Source organism: Schistocerca cancellata, chromosome 1 (assembly GCF_023864275.1).
Source record: "Schistocerca cancellata isolate TAMUIC-IGC-003103 chromosome 1, iqSchCanc2.1, whole genome shotgun sequence".
NCBI classification, from domain to species: domain Eukaryota; kingdom Metazoa; phylum Arthropoda; class Insecta; order Orthoptera; family Acrididae; genus Schistocerca; species Schistocerca cancellata.
In genome coordinates, this window is record NC_064626.1 from 454,949,479 (window position 1) to 454,977,234 (window position 27,756).

The following is a 27,756-nucleotide window of genomic DNA, read 5'->3' on the forward strand; positions in this document are numbered from 1 at the left end:
GATGACAGTGCCACACGGTTTACCGAAACTCCATCACCAAAAAAGACGAAGTAAATATTCCTCAATTCCAGTCAAGAACAACTGCCACGGTGAGATACATAGAAGTAGATGTCTTCGGTGTAACAAAGCAGCTTAAATCATTTAATAAAACCTCCGGTCCAGATTAAATACCAGTCAGGTTCCTCTCAGAGTATAGCTCCATATTTAGCATTCATATACAACTGCTCGCTCACAGAAAGATCCGTACCTAAAGACTTGAAAATTGCTCAAGTCACACCAATACCCAAAAAGGGTGATAGGAGTAAACCGTTGAATTACAGGCTCATATCACTAACGTCGATTTGCAGTAGGGTTTTGGAACGTATACTGTATTCGAACATCGTGAAGTACCTCGAAGAAAACGATTTATTGACACGTAGTCAGTACGGATTCAGAAAATATCGTCCTTGCGAAACACAAGTAGCTCTTTATACTCATGAAGTAATCAGTACTGTCTACAGGGGATGTCAAATGGATTCCATATTTTTAGATTTCCAGAAGGCTTTCCACACCGTTCCTCACAAGTGTCTCCTAACCAAACTGCGTGCCTATGTGATATCGCCACAGTTGTGCGACTGGATCCGTGATTTCCTGTAATAAAGGTCAAAGTTCGTAGTAATAGACGGAAAGTCATCGAGTAAAACAGAAATAATATCCTGAGTTCCCAAAGGAAGTGTTATAGGCCCTCTATTGTTCCTGATCTATATTAACGACATAGGAGACAATCTCAATAGCCGTCTTAGATTGTTTGCAGATGATCCTGTCATTTTCCGTCTTGTAAAGTCATCAGATGACCAAAACGAATTGCAAAATGATTTAGATAAGATATCTGTATAGTAATAAAAGTGGCAATTGACCCTGAATAAAGAAAAGTGTTAAGTTATTCATATGAGTACTACAAGAAACCTGCTAAATTTCGATTACGCGATAAGCCACACAAATTTAAAGGCTGTAAATTCAACTAAATGCTTAGGGATTACAATTACGAATACCCTAAATTGTAACGATCACGTAGATAATGTTGTGGGTAGAGCCAACCAAAGACTGCAATTCATTGGCAGAACACTTAGAAGATGCAATAGGTCTACTAAAGAGACTGCTTACACCACGCTTGTCCGCCCTATTCTGGAGCATTACTGCACGGTGTGGGATCTGCATCAGATGGCTCAAATGGTTCAAATGGCTCTGAGCACTATGGGACTTAACTTCTGAGGTCATTAGTCCCATAGAACTGAGAACTACTTAAACCTAACTAACCTAAGGACATCACACACATCCATGCCTGAGGCAGGATTCGAACCTGCGACCGTAGTGGTCACGCGGTTCCAGACTGTAGCGCCTAGAACCGCTCGGCCACCCCGGCCAGCTGCATCAGATGGGACTGACGGATAACATCGAAAAAGTACAAAGAAGGCAGCTCGTTTGGTATTTGCACGAAGTAGATGAGATAGTGCCACAGACATGATATGTGAAACAGAGTGGCAATTATTAAAACAAAGGCGTTTTTCGTTGCGATAGGATCTTCTCATGAAATTTCAGTCACCAGTTTTCTCCTACAGTTGCTAAAACAATCTGTTCACTCCCACCTACAAAGGGAGAAATGACCATCACAATAAAATAAGAGAAATCAGGGCTCGCACAGAAAAATTTAAGTGCTCGTTTTTTCCGCGTTCCGTTCGGGAGTGGAACGGTAGTGTGTCAGCTTGAGGGTGGTTCATTGAACCCTCTGCCAGGCACTTTATAGTGAATAGCAGAGTAATCACGTAGATGGAGATGGAGATGCATCCCTCTTCACTCTTTCCACGTCCATCATCCAAACATCCATCCACACAAATACCTTCTTGCGCATTACCCTGAATTCTTCGTTCCCATGATATCCTTTTACATGGCAGTCTATATCCACTCATCACTTCACTCGTCTATGAATCTATTTTAATCAGTCAAGAAATAAGCCTTTCATCTTTTAACTAATGCAACTGTCCATCTGTTTTATATATACCTGTGTAGCACTCTTTCTCCATCCACCGTTTCCTATATTTTAACCAACCAACAAATCAGCCTTTCATATTTCAACATGTGCAACTGAAGTTCTATCTTTACATTGTGTAAAACATTCATTTTTGTCAACAGCCTTGCCCAGTTTTTATACTTTTTAAAAATTCTCACCTTCATAGAGCTGAAGAGCGGCAAATTTCATGTGCTGCCAGCATATTCCTCCGCCCATATGGGTCGAGGTGGCTGAAATAACAGTTTAAAAAAAAAAAAAAACAGCGAAGGCCAAAGGCCATCGAGTCAGTGACCGCTATGGCCCGGGCTACTAGCGTGCAGCACCGAGAAGCATCATCGCACTTCCACCGTCACTTGTACAGTCATCAACATCTATCATCTTAATGGGACCGCCCGCCATACGGCCCAGTATCAGTTCTGATGGATCGAGGGTCAGACTAAGACCCTTCTAGCCACTGACTTGCCGAGCGACTACCATCGTCAGGTGCCGCCAGCCAGACGTCGTGGGCAGGAGTTTGCTCCCTGGATGCCATCAATTTCGTCAACAGTTGCTATCTGGCCATATCTCCAGCACTTGCTGTAGCGCACTTGCTGTGACATTCTGTAACGCCAACAATCGATGTAGCAGTGCCGTCGGTCGTGAATGCATTGCCTTGTAGTCCAAACATTATGGTGAGGTGATTGTACTACCGGAAAACAAAGAATGAAACTCTATCTAAGGTGGCGAGCACGACCACAAAAATTCGAGAAGTTACAAAAAGCGGTATTTCCTAAATGAGCCAAACACTTCAGCTCTAATCGAAAAATGGCTCTGAGCACTATGGGACTCAACTGCTGTGGTCATAAGTCCCCTAGAACTTAGAACTACTTAAACCTAACTAACCTAAGGACATCACACACATCCATGCCCGAGGCAGGATTCGAACCTGCGACCGTAGCGGTCGTGCGGCTCCAGACTGTAGCGCCTTTAACCGCTCGGCCACTCCGGTCGGCCTCTAATCGAAAAATGTTAAACGAGAAAGCCAGAGGGCTTAAAACAATATGTAAATTGTTCTTTTAGAGGTATCGATTGCTTTGTTACCTTACGATGCGTGTCGACAAACCTTTAAAAAACGTTAAAAATTGCGTTCTATAACTTGTTGACATTCCGTTCTCACATTGCTATACTGTAAGTATAGCGAGCGGCAAGTGAAAAAATACTTGTTTGAATAGCTAAAAATTATTGCTTACTTTTCGAGGTATATAGATTTCTTGGAAAAAAAAGATGGGCTGCCGATTATTAGCAAGATCTTCTCAACGGACGGCCCTATAATAAAGCTTTTAGGATTACTTTCTTCGCAAAGAGTTGTGCCATCATTCTATTAAATAATTCTTAGGATTTTATTAGCTCTAAGGATCAAGAAACAGGCCGCCTCCGTAGCGTAGCGATGGAGTTACCGGCTACGACGCAGGGGGCCTGGGTTCTATTCCCGGCAAGGGAATGCGTGTTGTGTGTCCATCATCATTTTCATCATCATTGACTCGCAAATCGCCGAAGTGCTGTCAGCTAAAAAGGATTTGCAATACGGCGGCCGAACTGCCCCGAATGGGGCCTCCCGACCAACAATGCCATACGATCATTTCACTTCATTATCAAGAAACGATTACGAAAAACTTGCACTTTTGTTGAGAGTGTTTTTTAACTAACTATCTGAACTTTTATTGTTTGAAGAAACTTTGAACTAAAGAAAGTGCTTACAGTATTCGTGAATTTAAAAAAAAAAAATTCTAAGACCTTCAGTAGCCGAGATAATATATTTTTTTAAAGAAGTCTAATGGACATAATTAACATTTTAGAGCAAAGCGCTCGATGGATGTTATTACTGAATACTTGTATTTTCAAGAAAAGTACTAGGATACGTTTAATTGGGTTTTAGTATTAGTAATAAAATGAAGTGTGAATGCGCGGAATGTGTCAGCTGGAGCGGGCGGCGGAGCGAAACTAACCCGCACGCTCTCGCTCTGAAAACAGACTCATAACTGCCCATGCTTACATAATCTTTGATATATGTCGAGAAATAATTAAAATTTTTTTAATTTTCAAGGACATAAATTTATGATTTGCAGCGGGCTATACTTACAGAAAGCAGTTAGTATAGGAACATGAATGTCAACGAGTTAAAGAGAACCCGATTTTTAACGGTTTTGTTGACATTTCTCTAAGCACAAAGAAGCAGTCGATACTTTTAAAAAAGTAATCGATAGATCGTTTTAGGCACTACAACTTTATACTCTAACGTTTTTCGATCGGAGCTATAGTTTTCTGCCTATTTAGGAAAAACTGTTTTTTGCACCTTTGATATATTTTTGGCCATGTTCGCCATTTTGGGTCAAATGGTTCAAATGGCTCTGAGCACTATGGGACTTAACATCTGAGGTCATCAGTCCCCTAGACTTAGAACTACGTACTTAAACCAAACTAACCTAAAGACATCACACACATCCATACCCGAGGCAGGATTGAAACCTGCGACCGCAGCAGCAGCACGGTTCCGGACTGAAGCGCCTAGAACCGCTCGGTCACAGCCGGCGCCATTATGGACAGAGGTTCATGAGAAAGAAACTTTGTTCAATATTTAATTTTCTTTGCGCTTTTTTTTGTTTTCATGAAATATTTTATGCAAATTTAACTTTAGGCAGTCACAGAACGTTTGGGCTATTGCAGAGTCGCTCCTCTCCAAGGCCGCAACGCCCTTCCGCCGGAGACCGTAGGTTCCAAGCTCATGCGCCTGTGCACTGTACGTGGCCATGTAACCACTGTTGTATGCTGTACAAGAGAAAGAAAGAAATTAATTTCAACCTAGGCCTGGCTAGATTTGCTGCTGCTGCTGTGCTGCTACCTTTTAGCGAACCTGCACGCCGAGAGGGAGGCCGCTGAACCATTGTTGGACTGGTCGCCCTGACAAACCTACTCCTGTTCCCTAACCATCCGAGAGAGTCGACGCTTCCCAGCACTGTAGACGCCATTACACATGCCATACAGATTTGTGTCTCGTACCCTTTTCTCATTTGTGCGCATCGCATTGAGAACAACTTTTTCAAAGTACGTGCTTGACCACAGATTCATATAGTTTCTCTCAGGCTTACTAGTATAAACATGATTAATATTTACAATAACAGTACAGTTTATCTAACACAATTTGCTATTTTAATTACAAATAAAACAGAATTTATTAAAGAAGAAAAGAAAATACGTCACAAACGAGAAAGTCTAGAACACTACATCTTTAAAAGATTAACAATAAAGAAACTACATCTGTAACTGTCATATACAAACGCAATAGAAAAACTCACAATGTAAGTCCTACAAAGGATATTAAATAAATCGTAACAAACGTTTTCTCGATTGTCTTGTATCTTTATCAGCTATACTGCTGTTAAACAGAAATAATCGCATATGTGAGATAATAGTCTCCTACCTTTTCTGTACTTGTTACTGGGTTCGTTATGCAGTGCACTTTCAAGTTCAGAGAGTTCCAAAACGTTGTTCTTCAGGTCCCCTCATTTCTCTTGGACGGCTGTGTACGTGGACTCACTTGTCACGAAAGTCAAGCGCCCATGCTGCATTAATCTTCGAAGTGCTGCTAGTAACGCAAAAAATGGTTCAAATGGCTCTGAGCACTATGGGACTTAACATCTATGGTCATCAGTCCCCTAGAACTTAGAACTACTTAAACCTAACTAACCTAAGCACAGCACACAACACCCAGCCATCACGAGGCAGAGAAAATCCCTGACCCCGCCGGGAATCGAACCCGGGAACCCGGGCGTGGGAAGCGAGAACGCTACCGCACGACCACGAGATGCGGGCTAGTAACGCATTTACTTATCGCTATATACCTGTCGAAAAGAGCCCTCACTAAAACAAACCCAATAAAACTTATAGCGTACAAAGAGAGATACATTACAGGACCCACTATATCTAAATCTACACCTGCACTCTGCAAGCAACTGTGAAGTGCACGGCAAAGGGAACTTCTCTTTCGACTCACGTATGGAGCGTGGGAAGAGTGAGTGCTTAAACTCCTCTGTGCCCACTGTAGTTTGTCTAATCTTGTCTTCGGGATCTCTAGGGGACAGATCCGTAGGGGATTATAGTATATTTCTAGATTCGCCACTTGAAGATGGTTCTTGAATCTTTGAAAGTAGGTGCCAGTCTTCATGCGCCTGGCAGTTCAGTTCTGCCTCTTCGTGACGCTCTCCTATGGTCAAACAGATCTGTGACAATTCCTGCTGCCCTTCTTTGTAAACGTTTAATATCCTCTATAAGTCCTATTTGCTATGGTCCAAGACACTTGAGGGAGCCGGCCGGTGTGGCCGTGCGGTTCTAGGCGCTTCAGTTTGGAACCGCGTGACCGCTGCGGCCGCAGGTTCGAATCCTGCCTCGGGCATGGATGTGTGTGATGTCCTTAGGTTAGTTAGGTTTAAGTAGTTCTAAGTTCTAGGGGACTAATGGCCTTAGAAGTTAAATCCTATAGTGCTCAGAGCCATTTGAACACTTGAGGGACGTGGAAAGATGAGTCGCACGAGTTGTTTTGTAAGCAATTTCCTTTTTAGAATGATGAACAAAAGTTTGCAACCTGTTTTACCATCGATTGAGCCTACGTGATCGTTCCGTTTCATAACAGGAATCTGTACTAGTTTACCCATTCACTGATTAGGATACAAGGGTGTTTTTGTTTTGTGAACGGCACAGTTTTAGATTTCTTAACATTTAAAGCAAATAGTCAATCTCTGCATTGCTTTGAAGTATTATGATCTGATTTAATATTTGTGCATTTTTTCAGTCAGTACTTCATTACAAGTAACTCTGAGCTTACTATTAATATTGTCTGTAAGGTTATAAATATACAACGTGAACAGAATGGGTCCCAAAACATTTCGATTGAGCATACATCAAATTAAGTCTACATCTGTCGATGACTATCGAAAATAACACACTGCTTCCTCTTTGCCAAGAATCCTCATCTCAGCACAAATTTCCCTTTATACTACTGTACATACGACAATGTTTTCGATAATAGGAGTAGATATGTTATTGGGTCAAATTATTTTCGGAAGTTCAAGTAATGCTGCATCTACCTGGCTGCCTTTATCCATGGCTTTTAGGTTGTCATGTGAGAAAAGTGCAAGTTGGTTATCACATGATCATTCTTTCCGGAATTAATGTTTGTTGCCATGGAGGAGATCACACTGTTCAAGATAACTCACTACATTTGAGCTCGGAACACGTGCTAACAGTCTAGAAAAAATGGATGTCAGGGGCGCAATGACAATACACTCAAAGGGCTCACTGCCAAATCGTACGAGAAGTAAAAGTCATTAAAGCAAAATTAGAGTGTGAGAAAACGGGAGAAACTGTAAAACGAGAAAAATATCACAAAATAAACCACGCGATTTGCTTTCTTGACTTTGCTGGTTGGGCGACTTGACTGCGGAGCTTTTGTATCTCATTAAACACTAGACTATCTTGACTAGTAGACACTAGAAATCCTGGACCACAGTAATTTGTTACTGACTGTTCCGGCGCCTGGCTCTCTCTGTTAGGGAACGGTAATGACTGCAGCGTTCGGCGTCATTTGCCGTCCACTGACGGCGAACGGCAGCCCAGCAGGCCGTACGGTCAGTATTAAATTCGCCTCCCTCGATTGTTCTCTGTCAGGTCGTTACAGAGCGTGCGCCAGGCGAGGTGTAATATCATTTCCAGGCTGCGAGTAACTGCATTTACTGACCAGTAATCCGATTTCGGATGTTCCGAACGCGTCAATAAGCATGTACAGTGCCGTGTGCGAACGTCATTTTCGACAGTATCCGATTATCGACGAGGCTCCGAATAGCGACACTGAACCTGTGTCTGTTGATCCAATCTATTAGTCTTTCTTTAGTCTGAATAAACTGTTGAGTAACAAATAGATTAGGAGTCGATATTACACAATATTTAAGAGGAACTCATAAAATGAAACAGTTTTACACAAGTTCTGATTTTCACAAAGAGCCGTAAAAAGATCATGTGTATACATGTACCTAGTCTTCGAGAACTGTCTGCTTTGACGGAAGATGCAGATGCAATTTGGACTAAACATGCATTTTCGTGAGTTTTCTATACGTTTTTATCACTTGAAAATGGACATAAAGGCCGAAATCGGCTCACTGTGTGAAACATAGGCTTATAGACTTGTAGTAAATACATGCTGACATTGGTAAAAATGACGTTGCCGAATGAAATGCATGGATTTCAAAACATGTGTTGTGCAATACACCGAACACTAAAACATAAAACCAGTTAGGACAGTGGAAATATCTATAGAGATATATGTTTTTGACAAAGGAGTCCCCTGTTCAAAGGAAAAATTAAATATACAGGGAACTGAAAAGAAGCTTCCACACAAATGACATTCTCTGCTAGACTAACAAAGGAGTGAAGACATAAGAAGCACTGCATCATATGCTTCAGATTGTAGAACGAAGTCATACAGACAGAAACGAAAAAAAATTAAAAAAATACCATTCCATAGAGAAGAGTAAGGGCACGTATAAGATAGGCCGAGCTGGAAGCTAAAATGGGCAGCCACCTAATCTCGGATGTAAAGGTAAAGGAAATAGAAACATAGAGAAGAACTTTCAACTGTTATTGCATAAGTTCCTATGTTTATTTCATGTTCACAATTGTAACAGCAGTGTTTTCAGACTATTTTGGAGTATCACTACTTGGAAAAGACACTCTGGAAAAATAATAATACACCATCTAGTTACACTAATGTGACCACTGTCCATTTTCGACGTCAACGTGCAATAACCACTCACAGATGGCAGTTGGCAGAACTAGCAGTGGAGGATATATAAAGCGTGTCAGGAGGACACGGAAACAGTGCAGTCATTGTCGTAATATCGTAAAGTAGGGATTTATGTGTCGTCTAAAAGGAACCATTGTCTTTGGGCCAAGAACATGAGCATTTCTGAAAGGACTTAATTTGTATGTGTCTTCAATCATATCAGGTGTAAACAGCTTCAGTCTAATATTTGTATTGAATGTTCTCCTCCCCATCCCCCCCCCCCCCCCCCACCGACAAAAAAGCCACCAAGTCCATATTAGCCGAAAATTTTTAAAAACAACACGAAACCAGACAGCCCAAGTACTTTTCAAAACCGGCTGCGTTTACATGGTAGTGAAAATCGATTGAGGAATTGTAAAAGCGGCAACTAGAAGCAGACTTTCAGAATCGATTTTGAAGTATTTACATGACCATGAAAGAAGGTTGTATACACGGAAGAACTCTGGAGATACTAGAAGGTTTCAGATAGATTATATAATGGTAAGACAGAGATTTAGGAACCAGGTTTTAAACTGTAAGACATTTCCAGGGGCAGATGTGGACTATGACCACAATCTATTGGTTATGAACTGTAGATTAAAACTGAAGAAACTGCAAAAAGGTGGGAATTTAAGGAGATGGGACGTGGATAAACTGGCTAAACCAGAGGTTGTACAGAGTTTCAGGGAGAACATAAGGGAACAATTGACAGGAATGGGGGAAAGAAATACAGTAGAAGAAGAATGGGTAGCTCTGAGGAATGAAATAGTGAAGGCAGCAGAGGATCAAGTAGGGAAAAAGACGAGGGCTAGTAGAAATCCTTGGGTAACAGAAGAGATACTGAATTTAACTGATGAAAGGAGAAAATACAAAAATGCAGTAAGTGAAGCAGGCAAAAAGGAATACAAACGTCTCAAAAATGAGATCGACAGGAAGTGCAGAATGGCTAAGCAGGGATGGATAGAGGACAAATGTAAGGATGTAGAGGCTTATCTCACCAGGGGTAAAATAGATACTGCTTACAGGAAAATTAAAGAGACCTTTGGAGAAAAGAGAACCACTTGCATGAATATCAAGAGCTGAGATGGAAACCCAGTTCTAAGCAAAGAAGGGAAAGCAGAAAGGTGGAAGGAGTATATAGAGGGTCTATACAGGGGCGATGTTCTTGAAGACAATATTATGGAAATGGAAGAGGATGTAGATGAAGATGAAATGGGAGATATGATACTGCATGATTTGCCTGCTCCGCACCCACAGAAGTCTGTGCTCCCAAACCCTTCCTCCGTAGCCGTGGTGTTCTTTAAAACGGCGCCATGTTAGGCTCTCGCTGCACGCAGATGGTAGCTTGTAGCTTACTGTTGAGGCAAGGGCAACTTCGTGCGTAATATTGCTTGCTTTATTTACGAGTGTCTGAATAAGTCGTGTAAGGTATCACTGTTTGTCTGGTGATAGAGATACTTCCTGGTTTAACTGAAGGATTTCTACATAATGAAACTTGACCTTTAAGGAGTATGTGTGCGGTTTTCAATAAAGCTTTGGTTAGTCTGTCGTTTACGACCCATCGCTGTGTCCGAGTAAGGACCCCATTTGCCACTTCCTCCAGCTGAGCTCTTAAGTTCCCCGACTACACAGGCAAGACGTCATCGGCAAACGCCTCCACCCTATCGAGATGGTCATCTTCTTACAATTGATACAAGAGTGATTCCGTTGCCAAATCCCAAAATACCGGCCCACAAATCGACATCTGTGGGCAACCTTTAGTGTTCTTTTTGTCACTTTTTGTGTACCAGCTGACCATTCCATAACTCTCTCCCTGCAGTAATCTATGAAGCTGTAATACAGACACTGGGAAACCTGTACATCACGCATCGGGGCAAACAGAATGGGCCATTGGACTCGTACTTTCATAGCAGTACAGTATTTATTAAAGCATGTGAGCGCATGGGGAGTGGCCTCACTATCGCTCAGTCCGGGCGTCGTGGATTGTTGTATCAGCCACAGAAATATGTCAAAAGCTCAGTTGACGCCTTACGTTAGGCTATACACCAATGAGCCAAAATGTTGTGACCACTACCTGCCAAGAGGTTGAATGCCTCCTGGTGGCCGACCGGAGTGGCCGAGCGGTTCTAGGCACTACAGTCTGGAACCGCGCGACCGCTACGGTCGCAGGTTCGAATCCTGCCTCGGGCATGGATGTGTGGATGTCCTTAGGTTAGTTAGGTTTAAGTAGTTCAAAGTTCAAGGGGACTGATGACCTCAGCAGTTAAGTCCCATAGTGCTCAGAGCCATTTGTTTTTGAAGCTCCTAGTGGTGTTGCGGGCACGTGACGCACTAAGGAAAGTATGTAAGCGGAAGAGAGGCGGTCATTTCGGCGAAGATACGGGCAGCAGATGCGGAAATCCACTGATGTAAGCGGTTTTGATAAAGGACACATTGTTGTGGCCCTGTGGCTGAAAACGAGAATCTCTTAAACAGCAAAGTTCGTCGCCTGTTGGCTTACTACTGTCGTGAACCCCTTTGGAAAATGGTTGAAGGATGGTGAAATAACGAGTACGCTGTATGGTATTGGACGACCCCGTCTCATCATAAAACGTAGTGGTCGGAGGATACCTCACTGTGTAGTCCAGGATAAGCAGCGATCTTTGGCATATCTGAGGACAGAGTACAGTGCGGGCACAGGCACAACTGTTTTGGAGCTCACCGTTGAAAGGCTATTGCTAAACATGGAGCTCATCACACGACCCCTATGTGTTCCTGTGGTGACCCAACGACATCGTCAGTTGTGATTGCAGTGGGCACAGCATGACTAAGCTTTGACCGTGGATCAATAGAAACGTGGCACCTATTGAATGAGTCGCGTTTCTTGTTACATCAGGTCGATGTCTGCGTCGTCACACACCTTCACCTAGGCAAATGGCTGCTCGAAACATGCGCCACGCCACAGATTCAGGCCGGTGAGGGCAGAATTATGCTATGGGGTGCATTAAGTTGGGCGTCCTTGGGATCTGTGGTGGTAATCGAAGGCATCATGACAGCAGTGAATTACGTGAACATTACTGCAATCCACTTGAATTGCTTCATGTTTTAAGTTTCCTCCTACCGCGATGCCATCTTCCAGCAGGATAAGTGACCATGTTGCAAGGTCAAAGTCGTGCTACAGTGGTTTGAGGGGCATCATAGTGAACTCACATAGATGTCGTGGCCAGAAAATATGGCAGATCTGTAACGCAGGAACACAAATCGGGCACCAGCTGTGTACCCTTAAACCACCATCCCGTAATTTTCGGGAATTGCTTGACCTGTGCGTAGACATCCGGTGCCACATACTTCTGGAATCCTGTCAAGGACTTGCAAACTCCAGGTGTTCTGCTGTGTTTGAAAAGTGGAAGAATACGCTATTGAACACGTGGTCCTAATACACTACTGGCCAATAAAATTGCTACACCATGAAGATGACGTGCTACAGACGCGAAATTTAACCGACAGGAAGAAGATGCCGTGATATGCAAATGATTAGTTTTTCAGAGCATTCACATAAGGCTGGCGCCGGTGGCGACACCTACAACGTGCTGACATGAGGGAAGTTTCCAACCGATTTTTCACCCGCAAACAGCAGTTGACCCACGTTGCCTGGTGAAACGTTGTTGTGATGCCTCGTGTAAGGAGAAGAAATGCGTACCATCACGTTTTCGACTTTGATAAAGGTCGGATTGTAACCTATCACATTGCTGCTCGCGTTGCTCGAGATCCAATGACTGTTAGCAGAATATGGAATCGGTGGGTTCAGGAGGGTAATACGGAACGCCGTGCTGGATCCCAATGGCCCCGTATCACTAGCAGTCGAGTTGACAGGCATCTTATCCGCATGGCTGTAACGGATCATGCAGCAACGTCTCGATCCCTGAGTCAACATATGGGGACGTTTGCAAGACAACAAGCATCTGTATGAACAGTTCGACGACGTTTGCAGCAGCATGGACTATCAGCTCGGAGACCATGGTTCCGGTTACCTTTGACGCTGAATCACAGACAGGAACGCCTGCGATGGTGTATTCAACGACGAACCTGGGCGCACGAATGGCAAAACGTCATTTTTTCGGATGAGTCCAGGTTCTGTTTACAGCATCATGATGGTCGCATCCGTGTTTGGCGACATCGCGGTGAACGTACATTGGAAGCGTGTATTCGTCATCGCTATACTGGCATATCACCCGGTGTGATGGTATGAGGTGCCACTGGTCACACATCTCGGTCACCTCTTGTTCGCATTGAGGCACTTTGAACAGTGGACGTTACATTTCAGATGTGTTCGACCCGTGGCTCTACGCTTCATTCGATTCCTGCGAAACCCTACATTTCAGCAGGATAATGCACGACCGCATGTTGCAGGTCCTGTACGGGCCTTTCTGGATACAGAAAATGTTCGACTGCTGCCCTGGCCAGCACATTCTCCAGATCTCTCACCAAGTGAAAACGTGTGGTCAAAGTTGGCCGGGCAACTGGCTCGTCACAATACGCCAGTCACTGCTCTTGATGAACTGTGGTATCGTGTTGAAGCTGCATGGGCAGCTGTACCTGTACATGCCATCCAAGCTCTGTTTGACTCACTGCCCAGGCATATCAAGGCCGTTATTACGGCCACTGGTGGATGTTCTGGGTACTGATTTCTCAGGATCTATGCACCCAAATTGCGTGAAAATGTAATCACATGTCAGTTCTAGTATAAAATGTTTGTCCAATGAATACCCGTTTATCATCTGCATTTCTTCTTGGTGTAGCAATTTTAATGGCCAGTAGTGTATTTTGGCTCATCGGTGTATTAGGGAGCGTGGACAGTGTCAGGCATTGAGCGTTGTCAACACGTGGCAGATTGTGAAAGATGCCTCATTGACCGGTTGGTTGAATCATACAATATGCAGAACAACTGCTCATTCAGATGTGATATCGGTTCAATGTTGGACTGTACAAAGCACATCGCAACCCCTCCACATCTCCACCTACCATCTGAGAACAAGTAGTGGGCCTCTCCAACATTCTGTCTCATCTCACGCCAATGGTCGGGGAGTGGCAGCAACCACACTATGGATTTAACGTCCCATGCCTAGGAAGACATTAACACCATTACAGAAACGGTTGCGATTGGAGTGCGCTCAGGTCGGGAAACAAATGCTGCTGATGAATTGTCTGCCATTGCGTTCAGTGACGGATCATCATTCTGCACTACCGCAGGTGACATCGTCGGCGAGTATGCTGAATGTCTTGGAAGAGGTCGCATTCTTTCTATGTTCTGAGAGGCACAGTTGTGTTGCTCCCGGCGTCATGCTGTGGGGAGTGTCGGCTACGACTTCAAGTAATGGCTGCAAGTGGCTGAGAGAACTGTGACCGCACAATGGTAAAGTGAGCGCAGAATAACGTGGCTGATAGATCCGCAGTCGGCAGGGCAACCGTGAGGAGGATAGTAGTGACTGGTTGTAGGCAGGCGATGAGTGCACCGCTGTGGAAATGTCGAGCACTGAAGGCGAAGTACTGCTCCAAACTGAAGCCTTTACTCATATTTTTGTTGAGTGGAGTTCTCCTACTCCAACACCTGCATAGCTACCGTTCAATAGGTCTACTGTCACTTCTGGTTTGCTTAGTGTCTAAAATGAACTCCGCTGAAAATTCCTTTGTAACTTTCTGAGTGACATCATCAGTGGTGAATTTTCAGTAGAAGCTACATTTCTTTTGTTGATGATGAAATTTTCTTCTTTTGCCAAAACACAGCGGAGTTTACACAATGTCACCTCACAAAGATGTTGCGCAGATGCAATTGTGAGAGAATTCTGAAACAGTGGTTTATTAAGTGAGCAACTGAGGACAATCGTGGTCAAAAGCTTATGAAGAAGCTCATCCTCGGTACAAAAATAAACGTGTGATGTCTTTACTTATATTGTACCAAAACCCACAGGGTTTCTTGTTTCACCACCTACCGATGGCCTTTAAAAATTAAATTCTTACATCGAAAAAATCTTTAGTTAGTGGAATAAAACGGAAGATAATGAAGTTTCTCGCAATGACCCTATAGAAGAATACTCCCCTTTTGCATGCTATCAATCGCCAAAATCTCGTTTCGGCATCTCAAACAGGTTGTGACGTGTGAGGAAAGCTATAGAGGGTTTCCGGGAATTAGTGACAAATATTAAAGTGCCATAGAACATTCAAAATTTATTGACAATGTAATTTTTGTTTTACAGACACACTAAGTAACTTTTCGCATTTATGAATGAAAAATTATATCCTCCATATGACCACTCACGGCCGCGCGGTGACGAGCAATGCGTTTATTGAAGTTCTCGATGATACTTTCACAAACATCTGGTGGGATACCATTAATAACTCTTTTAATTTCATCATTCAATTAGTGTATTGTTTGTGGTTTGTTCACGTACATTTTTGGTTCCAAAAATTTCCACAAAAAAGTTACAACGTGTAAGATCGCATGATCTGGCAGGCCTTTCCTGGTTGCCACGCAAAGAGATAATTTTTTGAGGAAACTTCAGCACAGCAATCGCTTCACAGGATGTGTGACATGTCGCACCATCTTGTTGAAACCAAAAATCTTCATTCTCATCAATAAGAGGGAAAAACCAGTCGGGAAGCATGTGTCGGTAACGGTTGCTGTTCACAGTGACGGCAGCTCCCTAATCATCTTCAGACAGGTACGGACCAATCACGCCACCTGCCGAGCATTCACACTACACAGTTGTGCACTGTAGCTGCATCTCATCTTCCACAGTCACTCGTTGACTTTCCTTACCCCAGATTCTGCAGTTCTGCTTATTGACGTACCCACTGAGGTGAAAGTGCGCTTCATCTGAGAAAGTTATTCTTTTTGCGCTGTTCTCGTTCTACGTTTGTCGAGCTAAGACCCGTTGAGAAAATCGGTGTCTCTGTCCATGATCTGCAGGCTTCAGCACTTGTTTAAGTTGAATCTGTTCGCATGCATTTTCAGATCTTTTGAAAGGATTTCACGCAGTGAACTTGGTGATAAATTCAATTGTTCAGCTAATCGACGAACCGATTTTCTGCGGCTTACGTTTACATTGCCACGCACGACAGCAATGTTTTGTTGTATTCGAACGGAACGCGGTCGTCCTGCTTTCTTAACGTTTGAAACAGAACCCGTGGTTTCAAACTTCCGGATGAATTTACGAACTGATGATTCAGTTGGAGCAGATTACGTCCGAGTGTCAGACGCAGTTCACAAACGGTTGTCGTGGGACTTTCATTATTTTTGTAACAACTTTTTATCTCTTGAATACTTTGCTCGGTTGTTATCTGCCCCATGACGAAACTAAACATCAAAGAAAGATGTTTACCAAAGAAGAGATATCAGGCTGTTAATTGGAAGGATCGCAGACAGCTACACGAAAAAACCGCGGCTGTCAACAGTCATATGATAAAATGGCGGAAAAGTCAAATTCGTCCTTACTTCCTGGATACCCGTTAGATATTTCATTTTGGCTTCGTCATTGGTGCAGATGACTGCAATAAGTTTGCTACATAAGATCAATTTTCTCGAGGTTGGTGACAGATAGAGACCTCCACCCTAGTCTAAAGAAAAATTAAATATGTTAGCCACATTTATACACAGTAACATAGTATTTAATATTATTTATTAGCGACCCCTGTTTTCCATAGCGATCTTTTTTGAATTTTGCGCAGTCTCTTACTTAAATGCAAATACCACAATAACTACGACCATTAACCGAATGAAAGGCACGTCATCATGAAGATAGCATATAAATCAATAAATAAAGCAGATATGAAACTTTTTTATAGAATAGTTTCTGTAAAATCGTTTAATAAGTTTGCAGGGAATGCGCCTCGATTCTATCTTTGCAGAGCGTCGCCAAACGCCTGAAAGGAGGCTGAAATGTGCCGGCCGCGGTGGTCGTGCGGTTCTAGCCGCTCCAGTCCGGAGCCGCGCTGCTGCTACGGTCGCAGGTTCGAATCCTGCCTCGGGCATGGATGTGTGTGATGTCCTTAGGTTAGTTAGGTTTAATTAGTTCTAAGTTCTAGGGGACTGATGACCACAGCAGTTGAGTCCCATAGTGCTCAGAGCCATTTGAACCATTTTCGAGGCTGAAATGTTGGACTTAGGCAGAGAAGGAAAAGGTGTGGACGGGGCCTAATCAGCTACTGTTGGTTGCACAGGAAACACAAATCACACACTTTATTTAAGGAAATAATTTCTTAAAAACAATAATTTTTTTTAAAAAAAATTGACTGTAACACAAGCTACACTTACGGCTGAAGGCCTTATTAAGAAAGAATTCAAAATTATTTGTCGGCTGAAGGCCTCTAGCAATACTTTAGAACAATTAGTGGCTGAAGGCCTGAATTACAAGTGAGCAAGACAACTATACGTTGAAAATACCAAAATAATTTTTACAGAATCATTAAAAAAATTGACTGTAACACAAGCTACATTGACGGCTGAACGCCATATTAAGAAAGAATTCAAATTATTTGTCAGCTGAAGCCCACAAGCAATAGGAATAATTTAAGCAAAATATTATTTTTAAACAATTGACACAATCATACCAAATATGGAAGGGAGTGATCCACAGACAGAGCTCCAAGGATCGGCCTGAGAAAGTTCCTACAGCCGCATAAGCGGTGAGACAGGCAGCCAAGAGTTATGCTCACCTAACAGGATGGTAACTCAAACTAGGGACAGTGTAAACGCCGATCGGTCCTCTTACCAAATCCACCTAACGTCTGATAACCAGTGCAACGATGGAATAATTCAAGCGAGGGCAAAGTGACAGACAGCACTGCGTCTTCAGAATCCAGTGTTCAAAACATCGAAAGGCAGAAGGAACCACTACAACCAAGGTAGACAAAGGAAACCACAATCAACACCGCAATCAAGGAGGCTGTCGAACAACATGTGATGCCGGACAGCATCGGCAAGACGAGGAAAAGTATACTGCCGCAAAAATACGCTAACCTCCAGGACAGGTAACTGGGGCGTTAGTGGCCACTAGGCATTAAAATACCGCTGCTTGCACTTCACCAATAATAACACAAAATTCAAAAACTAATATCAGGCAGTAGGAGACGGCTACTAGATTCCGCCAACTCGATACGCTCCACTTGTTGCTGTTCGTCTCACGGTGATCCTGCAAGCAGCAACGCACAAATAGCGTGATCAAAAAATAGTGGAGGTTTCACTATTGGATAAATCTTCACTCAACCAACGTCTTGGGTCCGGTGGAAAGTGAGGTTGTGGCCCTCACAACTACAGCCCCTCGATCCGGCAACGCCTGCATGTCGCCAGCGGTCCTGGCATGTCCTTGCCCTGCCAGACCTCCCTCCTGCTCCGTCCCCACCAAACTACCACACGCGCCCGATCCGGAAAACACTTCAAGTCCTTCCAAAGATAGTACAGGTACTAGATATTGATAAACGCTGCTGCTGCCACTCGCAGACAGACAACGCCAGCAAACATAGTGGCGCCAGTAAACAGAAGCAGAAAACGATACGCCACCATCCCTATTACACGATGCCAACCTACCAACGGCACCAACACGAGCCGCACGCGGCTCAGAGGCAATGTTGGTATCCAATTCCGAGCAAACAAATGAATTCGTCCAGTGCTTTCGACGAAAATTGGTCACTGCGCACAAGCCACCTTATGCTGCGTGAACTCTACGTCATGCACATCCAGCATGTTCATGTGTTATCTCTTATGTGGCAGTATCGTGGTGCCATTTTAAGAAGGTGACTGCTCCTTCACACATGCTACATACCTCTGTACACTGTCTGCGGAATGCTGAGGTACTCCTGTGGCCATCAATTGGCAGATCTATCCCAATGGAATATGTGTGGGACAGAATAGGATGTGAACTCTGTCCCAGTGCCAGCATCCAGCGAATGGAGAACAATTCAGAAGAGTTGTCGGCCAGACTCTGCAACGAAATCCAAGGGGGGGGGGGGGAATATTGCGTGGAACGTCATTGTGGTAAGTGGGCTCATAGTGCTAAGTTCTTTGTAATTCTGACTGCATTTTATATCACTGAAATAACATAGGCTGTAAATATGTTTGTTTCACAAGGCGGCGCTGCTAAAATACACTCCTGGAAATTGAAATAAGAACACCGTGAATTCATTGTCCCAGGAAGGGGAAACTTTATTGACACATTCCTGGGGTCAGATACATCACATGATCACACTGACAGAACCACAGGCACATAGACACAGGCATCAGAGCATGCACAATGTCGGCACTAGTACAGTGTATATCCACCTTTCGCAGCAATGCAGGCTGCTATTCTCCCATGGAGACGATCGTAGAGATGCTGGATGTAGTCCTGTGGAACGGCTTGCCATGCCATTTCCACCTGGCGCCTCAGTTGGACCAGCGTTCGTGCTGGACGTGCAGACCGCGTGAGACGACGCTTCATCCAGTCCCAAACATGCTCAATGGGGGACAGATCCGGAGATCTTGCTGGCCAGGGTAGTTGACTTACACCTTCTAGAGCACGTTGGGTGGCACGGGATACATGCGGACGTGCATTGTCCTGTTGGAACAGCAAGTTCCCTTGCCGGTCTAGGAATGGTAGTACGATGGGTTCGATGACGGTTTGGATGTACCGTGCACTATTCAGTGTCCCCTCGACGATCACCAGTGGTGTACGGCCAGTGTAGGAGATCGCTCCCCACACCATGATGCCGGGTGTTGGCCCTGTGTGCCTCGGTCGTATGCAGTCCTGATTGTGGCGCTCACCTGCACGGCGCCAAACACGCATACGACCATCATTGGCACCAAGGCAGAAGCGACTCTCATCGCTGAAGACGACACGTCTCCATTCATCCCTCCATTGACGCCTGTCGCGACACCACTGGAGGCGGGCTGCACGATGTTGGGGCGTGAGCGGAAGACGGCCTAACGGTGTGCGGGACCGTAGCCCAGCTTCATGGAGACGGTTGCGAATGGTCCTCGCCGATACCCCAGGAGCAACAGTGTCCCTAATTTGCTGGGAAGTGGCGGTGCGGTCCCCTACGGCACTGCGTAGGATCCTACGGTCTTGGCGTGCATCCGTGCGTCGCTGCGGTCCGGTCCCAGGTCGACGGGCACGTGCACCTTCCGCCGACCACTGGCGACAACATCGATGTACTGTGGAGACCTCACGCCCCACGTGTTGAGCAATTCGGCGGTACGTCCACCCGGCCTCCCGCATGCCTACTATACGCCCTCGCTCAAAGTCCGTCAACTGCACATACGGTTCACGTCCACGCTGTCGCGGCATGCTACCAGTGTTAAAGACTGCGATGGAGCTCCGTATGCCACGGCAAACTGGCTGACACTGACGGCGGCGGTGCACAAATGCTGCGCAGCTAGCGCCATTCGACGGCCAACACCGCGGTTCCTGGTGTGTCCGCTGTGCCGTGCGTGTGATCATTGCTTGTACAGCCCTCTCGCAGTGTCCGGAGCAAGTATGGTGGGTCTGACACACCGGTGTCAATGTGTTCTTTTTTCCATTTTCAGGAGTGTATATCGGGGGTCTTTTAGAAGTGAAGAAACGTCAATCGGTTGTAGAATTTCGGAACACGTATTATGTTCGAGTATAATGACTTTTCTGGAGACTAGAAATCTACTCTGTAGGAATCAGCATGGGTTTTGAAAAAGACGATCGTGTGAAACCCAGCTCGCTATTCGGCCACGAGACTCAGAGGGCCATAGACACGGTTTCCCAGGTAAATGTCGTGTTTCTTGACTTTCGCAAGGCGTTCGATACAGTTCCACACAGTCGTTTAATGAACAAAGTAAGAGCATATGGACTATCAGACCAATTGTGTGATTGGATTGCAGGGCTCCTAGATAACGGGTCGCAGCATTTCATTCTCAATGGAGAGAAGTCTTCCGAAGTAAGAGTGATTTCAGGTGTGCCGCAGGGGAGTGTCGTAGGACCGTTGCTACTCACAATATATATAAATGACCTTGTGGATAACACCGGAAGCTCACTGAGGCTTTTGGCGGATGATGCTGTAGTATATCGAGAGGTTGTAACAATGGAAAATTGTACTGAAATGCAGGAGGATCTGCAACGAATTGACGCATGGTGCAGGGAATGGCAGTTGAATCTCAATGGCAATTGAATCTCAATGTAGACAAGTGTAATGTGCTGCGAATGCATAGAAAGAAAGTTCCTATATCATTTAGCTACAATGTAGCAGGTCAGCAACTGGAAGCAGTTAATTCCATAAATTATCTGGGAGTACGCATTAGGAGTGATTTAAAATGGAATGATCATATAAAGTTGATCGTCGGTAAAGCAGATGCCAGACTGAGATTCATTGGAAGAATCCTAAGGAAACGCAATCCGAAAACAAAGGAAGTAGGTTACAGTACGCTTGTTCGCCCACTGCTTGAATATTGCTCACCAGTGTGGGATCCGTGCCAGATAGGGTTGATAGAAGATATAGAGAAGATCCAACGGAGAGAAGCGCGCTTCGTTACAAGATCATTTAGTAATCACGAAAGCGTTACGGAGATGGTAGATAAATCCCAGTGGAAGACTCTGAAGGAGAGACGCTCAGTAGCACGGTACGGGCTTTTGTTGAAATTTCGAGAACATACCTTCACCGAGGAGTCAAGCAGTATATTTCTCCCTCCTACGTATATCTCGCGAAGAGACCATGAGGATAAAATCAGAGAGATTAGAGCCCACACAGAGGCATACCGACAATCCTTCTTTCCACGAACAATACGAGACTGGAATAGAAGGGAGAACCGATAGAGGTACTCAAAGTACCCTCCGCTACACACCGTCAGGTGGCTTGCGGAGTATGGATGTAGATGTAGATGTAGAAGAAACACCGTATCAGCCTGGATTGCGCTATCTCCTTCGTTGTGGATGCCATGAACCGAAAGAGCAAACTGAGTTTCGGTGCTTCCGCAAACCATGTTTATATCTGTGCCGTCCAAGCTGCGAGAACGTAGTCTCTTGTACGGAAGGACCGAGTGAAGCTAGACAAGTAGTCGCTACTGCGGGAGATATCGGCAGGCAAATTAACTGGCAGAGGCGCTGTGGAGCGGAGCGCGCTGCCGGGCCAAACGACGTTACCTGTGGAAGGCGGCAGGCGGATGCCGGGCGAGAGGCGGCGCTCTATTCCGCCGACTTCCCGCGCCGCTCTCAGCCGCGTTGCGCCGAGCAGCGCTGGCGCTGCTATTTTATTGAAACTCAATAAGGCGCCCAACTCGGCGTGCCCGGGCGCAGGCATCTGCTGCCGACGGTACTCTCGCCTCGGCGGGCTCCACACTCTGGCTTCTGCCCGAATTTGAATGGTCAGGCCGTCTACCATTCATTCTCATGAACTCTGTATGCACATGTCGAAGTTTTCACCACTGCATAAATTTAATATTTCGTCGACCAATGAAGGTCAACAACTGGAGGAGGTGTAAAGACCAAAGACGTAAGTGTAGTCCTTGAACATGGAGTTGCAGCTCCGGAACAAGAGATTAAATATTATGAGTGAATACGAATACTACTAACAAAAGTGCACCTAACTTACATGCTACACTCAAAAACAGCATATGACCAAATGTCTGTTTGTAACACAAGGGTCTTAAGTTTATTGGTCTCTCTTACAGCCGGCCGCTGTGGCCGAGCGGCTCTAGGCGCTTCAGTCTGGAACCGCGCGACCGCTACGGTCGCACGTTCGAATCCTCCCTCGGGTATGGATGTGTGTGACGTCCTTAGGTTAGTTAGGTTTAAGTAGTTCTAAGTTCTAGGGGACTGATGACCTCAGATGTTAAGTCCCATAGTGCTCAGAGCCATTTGAACCCTTTTTCTATGTTACAACTTTTATACGAATGTATAACTGTCGGCATATTTGTCTTTTTCCAGCGCCAAGCAAGAAGCAAGTCACACGACATTATTTATTATTATTACAGTATCACTTTGACTACTCACACTCATTTTTTGCTTTTATTCACTCATTTCACTACTTTTTCGGTTCCTCCCTTTGTCACTGATAAGAAACTGACGTTAAGAGTCCATGACGAGTCGTGCTTTATGTACCCTTACCAATGGGTAGCCCCACCAGTGCCGATTTACAGAACATATCAAGAAGGCTTCGAATCGTCCACAATGTTTCATACACGTCACAAACCTAGCCGAAACATTAAATGCATGTCTCCAAGTTCCTGTATCGCATAACGCCACATCTTTGGCATTCAGTATGAATTAGAAGTAGTTGTAAACTAAGTCACAGACGGACCTCATACGATTTCATATTTTTTTAAGGTAGCACTACAAATGTTTTTCCGGCAGGACGTTGTCTGCTTTGAGATATAAGCACTTTACACTCACGTGCCTTCCGCGCACTGCTTAATATAAATCTTGTATCGCAAAAAGTACTCGTTTCTGACGAATGCAATTAATATTTATCCCATATTGTTCTGTCTAGTGTCCTCTACCGCTCATATGATTATGGACCTAATGGTTTGCTACTTCCTGTATGTGACTGTTACGTAATGCCAATATTCAGAGATGACTAAATTAATTTCTCTTTTGCTGTTTGAGATTAATACCTACGGAAGATTAATTTAAACTCTTAGTGGCATAGAGCACTGTGTAGGCTGAAGTTTTATCAAAACTAGACATGATTGTCTTATTGGGATTGCCGCGATCGTTCTTTAAATAAAAATATGGCATTTCAGTCTTTAATCGCTCCTTTTTTATTTTCAATGACCGGTTTCCGGCTAGCTGTCCCTCTTCAGATCATATATTGTAGTTACAGAGTAACTTGTCAGTACAGAACTATCGGTTCGCTGTCATAATGACAGCGATGGGCTATGACAGCGTAAAATGAGTTATGACAGCGAACCGATAGTTCTGTACTGACAAGTTACTCCCTAACTACAATATATGATCTGAAGATTGGCAGCTAGCGTGAAACCGGTCATTGAAAATAAAAAAGTAGCGATCAAAGACTGAAATGCCATATTTTTATTGGCTGAAGTTTCGTTCGAATAGTTATACAATGTTTGTATATTCTATACGGCAGGACGATAACGTATCTTCCAGAATTATGTATTGGTCGGCTCTATTCCAGTGGACCTAGTACTCGTATTGGAAATACCTGAAATTAGTTCATGGAAACAAATTGTTGCCTTTATGGATCTAATTAGAAGAGCCAGTGCAAGGTGAATAGCCAGGGAATGTATTTGTCATAACTTTGAGTTCGACAGGTCCCCCGTTCCACTGCTTGTGAGTGTACTGCGTCGAGGGGACGATAACGTTGCATTTTGATTAAAGTTAAATAATTTAGTTCAGTTCGTGAAAGGAAAGGAATTTATGGTGATGTCTCTGTTAAATTGTAGGATAAATTTTTAGTGTTTTGTTGGAAAATGAAACAAGTAGTTGGTTACTACGTAGAAAAGCACAACGTGACAAAAAGTCTGCCGATACTTCACCGAACGCGCTCTTGCGGCGTAGCGAGTGACGTGGTGCAGTGGTTAGCACACTGGACTCGCATTCGGGAGGACAAAAATTCAAACCCACGTCCGGCCATCCTGATTTAAGTTTTCCGTGAGTTCCTGAAATCGCTTCAGACAAATGCTGGGGCGGTTCCTATGGAAGGGCACGTTCGATTTCCATCCTAATCCGTCGTTAATGCGAGTGTGTGCTCCGTCTGTAATCACCTCGTTGTCGACGGCATGTTAAAAAATAATCTCCTCCACCTCCTTTTGCGGTGTCTCTCTGTGTACGCACAATGGGTCAACATCAGTGAAATGTTGACTGTCGAAATGAATCAGTTCTGTGGGAAATGATGAGTGGCTAAACGATTTTGAAAACCTGTTCTCGGATCCAATGTTGGCGATGTTATTGTGAAGTGGATATTTTAGGTAAGCACAAAACGTTAAAATCACTCTAGTAGGTCTAAACAGTGAATCAACAGGGAGCCCCAAAATACACTGTTGTCCTAGTTGTCAAATTATCTGCGCAGTTATTGTGGAAGACTTACACTATGGCTCAGTCGCAGGCGTCGGTGACAATGTTCCGTCGGAAGGTCGTATGAATCGGCCATCATTGTCACTAATCATAAGACAAGACATACATGAGGTCACTTGCAGGGTGAAAGGAGCGTTTTAGTTCCTGAAGCAGCCACATCAGAAGGTTTTATTGAAGGATGGAAAAAACGATAGGGACTTATTGTTATCCTTCCCATCGACAACGAAAAGGAAAATTACGATAACACCTGACAGATAACGAGGAATTAGAGGAAGGTTGGACTGAGGAGGAATGGAGAAGGATATCGGCCCTGTTCTTTTCAAAGGAATACTCTCGGTATTTATCCCGAGTAATTCATGTAGACCACAAAATATATAAATGTGAATGGCCAGGAGTGAATCTCAAACTTTGTCATGCAGAGAGGAAACCCAGCGACTTCACCACTGCACCACATCGCTCATCAACATTCATGATGTAAAGGTCTCTGTGTAACATCTGTTCTTCTAGCTGCCTAAATATTAAGGGCTTATTTCAATAGTGGTACAAGTCCATTTTTGTTCATATTGAGATACAGAGTCCTAAAGTTAAATGAGCGCTGAAAAACCTGCAGTTGAGATACCAGAAATATTCAAGCATATGGCTTCTTGCTAGAGATGAACCTTTCTTTCTGTTTGTTTGGCTCCTTAATTTCAGATGCATTATAGACAGAAAAGTGCAGGTAACGGACTTGTACCACTATTGAAATAAGACCGTCATATAAAACCATCAGTGAGTGTATGCGAAACTTTCTTGTCTGGACATTGCTTTAGGCAACGTTTGTGAAGCCAACAGATCTGACCTCTCAGATGTGATCGCTGTATAACTATATAAACTTTGTATCTGAACTTCTAATACGGAAATTCATAGCACTGGATTGTGTGTTAGACAAACCAACGTTTAGATACGTAGCGTGCATTTTGATTGAACTAATCTAACTACTGAATGTAAAGTGCACCTATCCACTACTATGAGTGTAGAACAATATAATGTTTCTTTAACATAGTACTCTAAATACGACGGTAAGTTTGGAGTAGCTACTGTAATTAATAGACATAAAAGATAAACCTATACTGCAGCTGAAGGTACTCTGAATTTGTGCAAGATGATTAGACACTCACTGTCCCCTAAGCGCACAAAACAATGTTTGGACCTGGCCCTAAAAATCATATGGCTTTCCTGTGCAACAAGATGACCTGGAAGAAATCACGCTGGTTTCGATATTTTGTAAATTATTCTATATTATAAATAAATCTCGCTAGGTACAATGCGAGTAAGCCAGTCACCATTCACTAAAACTCGGATCATGCGAGCTGCAATATGTGTCAAGATAATCGTACTGAGAACCTTTTAAATAGACAGGTGGTTTGCGAAGGTTCATGAATAACTTGAAAACCATTGCCCTTTAATAAAGCTGTGACATCAAGTCACGTAGGAGAATAGCGACCATTCTAGTAAGTATGCCTAAATCGACGAAGAAGGACTAGCCAGCGCTCACTGACTGCTCGACAGCAGTATAAACTTTAAAAAGTTTTCTATGACGTTGAGCCACAGTCATGCAATAATTTTGTAAAAGAGTAAACCGGCATTGGACTGTGTATTATTGTAATTACCTTTTGTACTATCCAGACTTCTGCTTTTATGCCATTATGAAGTACAGTGCTAAAGGTCAGTGGACCATTATTAAGTAATATTTGTTAGGGCAGTCCAAAGCAGATAAGGCTAACAAAGATTTAACTGTCAAAGGATTCTTTGATTGTTACATCTTAAAGGCATGTGTTAGCTTTGTTTACATGTTTTGGACTACCTGAATAAATATGACTTAATAATGGTTTAACAACCTTTAGCTTCGTACTTGATAAAGGTATAAAATCCGTAATCTGGGTTACACAAAAGATAAACACAATAAAACACAGCCAAATGGCGGTTTACTTTTTTAAAAGAAAGATATAAACTTTGGTGTTCAAGGAACCTCCTCTATACATGTACCAGGGAATACACTCACTGTGGCAAATAGTACCAACAAAACTTCCAGCTCTCATAATAAGAAACCTTACAACTGTACTTGATAAGACAATCAGAGACGTATGTTTGAACACACCAGATGCTTGGAAAAATATATTTACCTGATTACACACAAAATGCACAAAACTTATGGTATTTCCTTCAATATGGAATAGGTTTTATTGTACGTTATGAATTACAAATGTGTCTATACGTTGTCTTTACAATCAGCATAAATGTAAAGTTTGTAAGAATTGTTATTTTAAGAGTAATATGTACCTGTGTTGTCTCGATATATGTGGATAGACGATGAAAATATAAGGTGAGACTAACTAATAATAGTGTGGGGAAGCATATTCGCTAGGGAAGCTGGCAAAACACGGCGAATGATCGGAGCGAACTAAAGGAGCAAGATGATGATGATGATGTTTCAGTTTGTGGGGCGCTCAACTGCGCGGTTATCAGCGCCCGCACAAATTCCCAACCTTTGCTCAGTCCAAACTCGCCACTTTCATGAATGATGACGAAATGATGAGGACAACACAAACACCCAGTCATCTCGAGAAGCAAGAGTCAGATAAGAGTAACGGCACAGTACAGACGAAGAGGGAATGGTCCCGGATGCATCGAGGTTATGTGTGTGTACTGAGGCTCGCTACTTGATTGGAATTCTCCATTGTTGCGAAGACGTTGGCTTGAAGGGAATGACCATACTATTCTTCGACTGGAAATTACGATTTAACAATAGGTATACAATTTCTGATGATTTATTTCTCTATACTCACAGATTAATACAGTTTAAAACTGATAGT